We start from the raw sequence: 8,046 nt of genomic DNA on the forward strand, positions 1-8,046 counted from the left end.
TAAATCTAGCAAACACTGTAGTCAGAATGTTCGACCATAACCCCCTGAAGCCAAAATCACATTTGGGCATTACACATTCTTCATCTATTGTTGTCTAAATTTAATAGATTGGAAAAGCTGTCACAATCTGTGGCTCCATTAGTGGCGTAATCAACATTTCAGAGCCATAAAATGCAGTTTAAGGATGTGTGAATGACAGCTAACACACTATTCGTACTATTGTAGATGTTTAAAATGTCTATGTTTTTCCTGTCACCAGCGAAAATTGAATGGTTCTGTTTTTGTCCAACCAGGTGTGAAATTACTGTTGTATTTGGCAGTGGTGTATGTGGGTTAATTTACTCTCTGTAGCTTTCAGACTCCCATAGGTCCTCTCTTACATGTGTTCAGCTGTGGAATAGGCTGACGGTGGTAGAGTTGCAACTTTAATAGCCTTATTGAAAGCGAGGGATGTTGTCTGAGGCGGGCCGAGGGTGCATAGTTGCGAAAGGAACGGAAAGCTTTTGGTGATGAATGTGTTCATTGGGTTCCAGCATTGCAGCACGGACATGCTGGCTCTGACATGAAAAAGCTAAAAATGCCATATCGAACCATTTCTTACAGAGTGTGAGTAATCTTTTCCTTAAAGCTAGCTAGTCATTTAACATCCCACTACAGTGCACCTCTTCTGGGAAGTAATCTCTCTCGGCTGCTTTCCATACCCGAGACATTTTCAAGTGTTTATTGCGAAGCCTTCGGTGTTGGCTTTGTGATGCGCCCGTTGAGTTCTGGATCCCTTTTCATCTGTAAATCATTTAGTCATCTGCAGGTTGCAGACTTTTGCAACACACCAGGCTAGCATGCAAGGGAAGTAATCAACACTAACAGGCATGTTGCCATGGCTGTCTGTGATAATTGTTTTATGAAATGTGACTCTCCCCTTCTTTCTGTCAGTCTCCTAAATGCCATCAGAAGAACGAGAATTGGAGGCTGCCCGGGTACCTGGAGCTTTACCAAACACTTTGACCACCCTCTGCAGTCATAAAGAAAGGGAGATAGGGATGCTAAGTCCCAGAATCTGTCTCTCTTAAGGGATAAATATTTAGCTGGTTAGCATGGACCCTTGGCTGTGCTGGTAGATCATCTGGAACCAACAAGTCTTTCTCCATTGACAGTCATTCAAAATTAACCATGTATATTATTATTATTATTATGTATTAATATTGTGACTAAATACTACAGCATTTTCTACGTTTTTTTTTTAAAGAAATTGTTTATTTTATTCTGCAAGGAGTCAAGGACACACTAAATTGATCAAAAGTGACAGTAAAGAAATTTACTTTACATAAGATTGTCAAATTAATGCTGTTTTTAAACTTTCTTTTCATCAAAAAGTCCTAAAGAAATATCACAGTTTCCACAAAAATATTAAGCAGCATAGCAGTTTTCAACATTGATAATAATAACAAATGTTTCTTGAGCATCATCATACATTATATTTTAAAATAATGTTTCACAATATTACGGATTTTACTGTATTTTTGATCAAATAACTACAGTCTTGGTTACAGTGTATATGTTGTAGTGTATATGTAATACAGTAAAATATCATATCATATCATACTTGTCTACAGGTTTGTCTTCAAATTAGATTTGAATTAGCTTTTGTTAGTTTTCACAGTTTCGATATAGCTTTTATTTTAGTTAAGTATTTTAGGGCTGCCAAAGACTTGTATCACTTAAAGTTTAAGAGAATTCAATTTCTCAGCACATTTTAATGTTATTGCTAGTGACATTTTCATGCTTAATGCAGACTAGTCGTGATAGTTTTATAATACACCATATATCAGAAATCACAAAAAAATTTATTTGTGGCCATGAATCTGAATGCTAACAGATAGCTTTCTCAGCGTATTAGACCCACTTGGTCTTTCCAGTCAAACACTCACACAAACACATGCAGGGCACGTCCTACACAGTGCTGTTACGCAATAAATCAAAATCTGCAGCAGGTTCAAAGTCACATCAACCCATATCCTCAAATACTAGAGCGGATAAAGGAGGTCCTGTTTCAGATTAGTAGCGTGGTATTTGTTTTCTTCCTGAATGTTGCCTTTGTGGTGCTTCTATTATGAATGCTTGACTGCACAAAATACTCAGCATACTGTAAATGCCTCCAATATCAGTCTGTGTGGATTGAGATTTCCATTCGGTTGCGTGTTCCTACTGGCGGTATCCCCGGGGAGAGTAAGTCGATTGCAGGGGGTCCCCAGGGCATGAGCTCCAAGCCTCCGGCGCAAGAACAGATTAAGTCCAAGATGGAATTTCTGATTTGTTTACTCTGTCTTTTTTTTTTTTTCTGTTCCGCAAGTGCAAAAGTCCTTACTGTTGTTCCTGTCCTCAGCATTGCTCCAGGCTATTTAATGCTGCAAAGTGCATTTCAGAACTTTTTATTGGGCATCATTTTTGTTTGTTTCATTTTTAGCAATGAAAGACGTTGTTGGCAAGTGTTGCTGATAAACATAGAAGCATCTGCTCTTTTAATAAATAACTGAAAGCACTTTCACAGATGAACTAAAAGTTTTTTTTTCATAGATTAAAAAATAGTTAAGCTATTTATGTTTAACTAATATTTTAATCTGCAGAGTAAACCAACTAAAATTCCAGTAAACAACTCATAGTAGTATTTTCTCTGTTCCATACTCTAGCCAACTGAGCTGCCAACCTAGGCTGTGCTTTGAGGCATCATAAGCACATTCCCGACACCAGGTAAGCAACTTTAATGACCTTATTTTGGCCAAATTCAAAGGCAGCACCACATTCATACTTAATTGAGAAGGTAGTCCCATAATACGTTCATCTAAGATGGAGAATGATACTGTATGTTGTTCTATTAATATTTCATACATGGTTAAGCATTAATTGAAAAAAGTGTGTTTTATCCAATAGGCCTATTTGTGTGTGTTAACTAGTTTTATGCTGGAATATTGTTTTGTTAGCTTAGCGATGAGCTAACTCCACAGCAGCCATACAGAAAATCATAATGTTAATGTTTATAGTAATAGCTTAATAAATTCATGCCTTATAGTCACATTTAACAGATTAGAGCTGGGTGACAATGGTTTACATTTAGAGATGATACAAGCAATAGAGATATGCAATATAGAATATACCTATGCAAATATTCTGTATGTATGCAGATAAACTTGGACATACGTACTGTATATATCCAATATTATCTGCTGGTCAAGCTGTTCAGATTTGCTATATAGTATGTATACTGCTTTACTTGAATGTACTGTATGCATGTAAATATGGATATATTTGTGTGTAGAGTGGTCCAAATCAGTAATTTATGAGGTTCTGTTTCAATTAGTATGTAGCAGACAGCAAAGCAGTGCACCAGTTTTTGAAATGGAGCCACTGTTGGTTTGTAAGCTTTAAAACCAGCCACGCTAGTGCTTTACTTTGCATTATGGGAAGTCTTAAGGGCGTCAGTTTGTGTGTGAGACAGACAGAGTGAGAGGATAGTATATGAATATGTAATAAAATATAAAAGTACCTGCCAGGTAAGATGTGCTTAACGCTGTAAAGTCCTTTAAAATGAATGGAACTGCCAAACGCAAGTTCTGACTGCATTTATTTGTGCGCCCTCAACTATGAGAGACAATGCGTAAATGGTTATGTTCCTCCAGCACAGACGCCAGACCGAGAGGTAGACTTGCTTAATAGAGATACGTGCAGCCATGCTGTAATTGGTCCTTTTCAAGCTGACAGGCAATGGCTATCGTGAGGGCTTAGAGCAGCGACATGTAATCATCTGCTGGATAAAAACGTTCAGATTAAAGCACTCTGTAATTCTGTATCGGGCCAGTGTTACAATGTGATAAAGAGGGTTTTGGCAGCAAATGGTTTATTACATAAGTTGTGGTAAATTATCCATCTGTTTGCCCCCCCCCTCCTCTATTGTAGCATCTCGTGAGCACGGCTGGCGCACTCAACTCAAGCATTCGATTATTTTCCCGGCTCAAAGTGACAGCCAGCAGGTGACAACCAATATGAAAGTAACCCACTGTGTCATGACGTTTCAGATTGTTAGGTGGGCCAGTATTTGGTGGGGCTTTAATGCTCAAGAGGGTTTGGCAACATTCTAGTCCTGTGGTGCTGACGAAATTAAGGGATCGTTTATTTGATACATTTAATCTCTGTATTGCGTGTATTGAGCAATTTCTTGTAGAGCGGGACCAGATGCGGGTGACCATGGAAACATGGAGGTTCTGTGCCAGAATTACAATTCCGTGAGAGTGTGTGTCGAGTACATGTGTAGTACTGCTAAAAAAAAAAGCCTGCCAATATGTTTTTTTTAATGAAAATGGGCATGCATTTTTAGTCATTATACAATGATATCCTAATTTTAGTGTTCATGTACTCGTAAAAGAACTAGGGAGGCAGTTTCTGTCTAAAAGAAAATGAATGGAGCATGTTTTATTTCCTCAATATAGTTGGCGTCCTTGCACTGAATGCATTTGGTCAGCTGAATTGCAAATGAGTTTGAATAAAATCACAGAGGAGGTGAAGGTCTGAGGCTATATAACCAAAATGAGTCATAAAGGCAGAAGTATCCCGGCAGCTTAGATGTTGATATGGTCAGAACTCACAGGTTAATAGGATGGGACTGTGCACTAGATTAGGACCATTTACCTTTAAACTGCGGTTGTCTCTGTGCCTCTTCCTGAAATAAATCACATCAGTTGAAATTCATCATTGTAGGTGGAAACCATGACTAAGGGAGAGAAAAAGGGGAAAAAACAAGCAAGTGCAGACCCCTGCAAAATGCAATTTTATGAGCGCTCTGCCACATTCTATTGCTTTGTCACATTACAACTAAAGTGATTCGGCTGAATCAGGATGCAATCACCACAGCAGGTAGACAGCGGAGGCCTCACCGGCCTGGCCTGCCATGGAAAACCCAAGTGAACCAATGGCCAAGCGTAATCCCATATAGAATTGGCACAGAGACCTCGGGTTTCTCGCTACACATTCATCATCATGAAACCGCTCTGGTTCGGTGCTCCAGGGTCGCATGTGCCTTTTCTAGTACCCAGCGCATGCTGTGACATATTGACTGTGACATTGCAACCTTTTGTGCAGAAATTTCCAGATAAACTTTTCGAGGAGAGGAAGGTCTGGAGGGGTGGATGGGAAAAGGTAATCTGCTTAGACGACGGATGGAAAACAGGAAGCGTCTGCTTTAATTCTTCTTCATTCTGGGTGGAGGTGTTTGTGGTGATGAAAACACTATTACACACAACATTCCCACAGAAGCAGAGTACACTTGCCAGTCCTGTTTGATGAATTCAATTATCTTGTTCACACACATCTGTTATGAACAAGAGCAACAACTGTATTGTATAACCAAAGACTCTCTTAAATTTTCAGGACTTAAGAGTGAGTTTGATTAGCCTCTGCTGTGTGAATGGAGCCAAACGAGACAACAAGTTGTCTGTCAAGTCATACAGTGTGATTATTGAGTGCTGCGTTTTTTTATATGTTATTTTATTTTATTAATTTTTTTAAAATAATGCTATTAAAGCTGCTTTTGATTAATAAAGATCCACACTAGACATCTAGGTCATGTCAAGTCATACAGTGCGATCTTAAAGAACATTTAACAGATGAACTCGATTGGACTGGTTAGTTAAAAAATGTTGTCAAACAGGGTTGCCGGGTCTGCGTATCAAAATTAGCGGAATAGCAGATCAAAACTAGCACAAAAGTATCCCGATGACCATATCCCATCTATCAAAACTCAAAAAATGCCTAATATATACCTAAAATATATATTTTATGGTCACTGTTATGCAAATTTGAAACCACTATTTCGTGGTGAGCATAGACACAGCTCAAAGGCTCCTTACCAGTGGTCCTCCCTCACAAAACATGTTTTATCAGAATCAGTTTTATTTCAAATGTAAAATATTTCAAAACAAGCAGTCAAATATTCAATTCAAGTTTATTTGTATAGCGCTTTTCACGATACAAATCGTTGCAAAGCAACTTTACAGCAAATTAAGTTTCTACAATATTTAGTGGTAGCTTATCAGTGGTGACTGTCAGTTAATGTACATATGGCAGAAATGTACGGAAAAATCAATTAAAGACGTAATCAAACAGACGATGAACACTATTAACAGCAATTATTATATGATGCAATCAAACTTATAGCAAATGTGGTAGTTCTGTATGTTGTTTCAAGGTTGGCATCATCTGAGGTCCTCTGAGGGGTTGGCATCATCTCTTCTCAGGTGTTCTGGATCCAGACTGAAGCTTGTGTAAATCCTAGTTACCACGGGATGGCAAAAAACAGAGAAACAAATAGAGACATAATTAGCATAGCTGCTGTTCCAACCAAGCAAAATTGATTTGTTTAACCCAAACTAAAGAATAATAATGTGCATTTGATCAGATATAACTGCAGTACAAGATTATGAGATGCATTATTTTATCTAATATAACACCCAGATTTTTGACTGTAGAGGAAGTAACAGTACATCCGTCTAGTTGCAAATTTTAATCCAAGAGATTCTGTGTACTGTCTTTTGGTCCAATAAGTAATATCTCTGTCTTATCCGAATTTAATAGGAGAAAATTATTGGTCATCCAATCTTTTACATTTAATAAATATAATTGATGCAATATGTCAAACCTTTTTACCCGTGGAGGGGAAAAAAATCAACCCATGGCAACAGTTTAGAAATAGCCCAATTCTGCGGGAAAAACATGGACTATGCAACCCTGGTGCCAAATGCGATAAGTAGTAGTAAATATGGTGGTCAGTCCCAGAAGAAAAAGGTTGAACTTTTAACACTTTTCAGTCTCTTCCTCATTTGCCCACCATTAAATGCAGTCTTTTGATTAAATTAACTCCTTTTGATTCTATCTTTTACAAAGTTCCACCTTCTCTGAGTAATAACAGCTGAAGGTTATAATTCCTTCATTGCATATTGCACTGTTGAAAAACAATTACAGATACTGTAACATTGAACTTATGACCAGACTTCAGTTGTGGATTCATGCTGATAACTCATGAATTGACATCTCCAACTTGTTCTGTCACATGCATGTAATTTACTGGAAAATATTTAATTTTAGATTGAAAGTTCAGGTGAATTTAGGCTCCAAAAAGACTGTTTTGCCAAGTCCCTTGCATGAGGGCAAATACAGCAAAAGAGGATTGTGCATGGGAGCAGTGGCGTACCGTACATCTTAGAGGCCCCCACGCAAAGAACGAGATGGGGCCCTTACCACCAGCAGTGATATCATGTATACGAAAACTTATTGTGCACCTGCTGCAATTATACTACTGAGTCCGTCTCTCCCATTTACATAACTGATTTATCAGTAATGAATGTGGTGAATTATCATGGCATTGATGCATTTCATGTAGGCTAATGGCCTGGGCTGCGTTTCCCAAAAGCTTCGTAAGCCTAAGAAGTTCGTAAAGACGATCGTACGACTGATCTTAATATTACGGTCTGTTTCCCAAAAGCATCGTAACTTAAGTAGCACTTGAAAATCATCGTAGATCTACGGGTGCTCTGGAGTAATCGTAAAGCCCTAAGTGCATCGTAAGAAGACAGAGTTATGCGGTCACCTGCAGGACAATCGGCAGATTACACCTTTAACTTTATTCAAGTGCAATGTGATTATAATATAAAGTGTATAATATACACTTTATTAGTCGTTTTTTAATGAATTTATAAATGAAATAATTAAAAAGGGCAGACAAAATAGAAGAATAAAAGATAGAATAGAATAAATAATCAACAGAATTATTTAATATTTATAATTATTAGAATAAATAGAATAAAAGAAGTAATTGAGTTTTGCGCTGTGTGTGTGTGTGCGCGAGCAAGCGAGAGAGAGCGCGAGAGAGAAAGAGAGAGAGAGAAAGAGCGAGAGAGCGCAGAGAGAGAGAGAGAGAGAGAGAGAGAGAGGGGGTCACATCACACACACATACCAGCTTCATCACTGTGTCTGTAACGCGACTCTGTTCCCCATTCGCGC

The 8,046-nt window shown here is 38.2% G+C and overlaps 1 long non-coding RNA gene across 1 annotated transcript in view; it reads left to right on the forward strand.

Annotated features, from left to right (window-relative positions):
- The first annotated feature begins 225 nt into the window (after nucleotides 1-225).
- Nucleotides 226-8,046, forward strand: part of LOC107653308 (uncharacterized) — a 15,442-nt gene continuing 7,621 nt past the window's right edge. Inside the window, exons 1-3 of the long non-coding RNA XR_001630206.1 lie at nucleotides 226-236; nucleotides 1,086-1,088; nucleotides 2,688-2,748. This is a non-coding gene — a long non-coding RNA (uncharacterized LOC107653308). The remainder of the gene's footprint in view (nucleotides 237-1,085; nucleotides 1,089-2,687; nucleotides 2,749-8,046) is intronic.

This window comes from Sinocyclocheilus anshuiensis, unplaced genomic scaffold (assembly GCF_001515605.1).
Source record: "Sinocyclocheilus anshuiensis isolate Anshui unplaced genomic scaffold, SAMN03320099.WGS_v1.1 scaffold103, whole genome shotgun sequence".
Lineage (NCBI taxonomy): Eukaryota > Metazoa > Chordata > Actinopteri > Cypriniformes > Cyprinidae > Sinocyclocheilus > Sinocyclocheilus anshuiensis.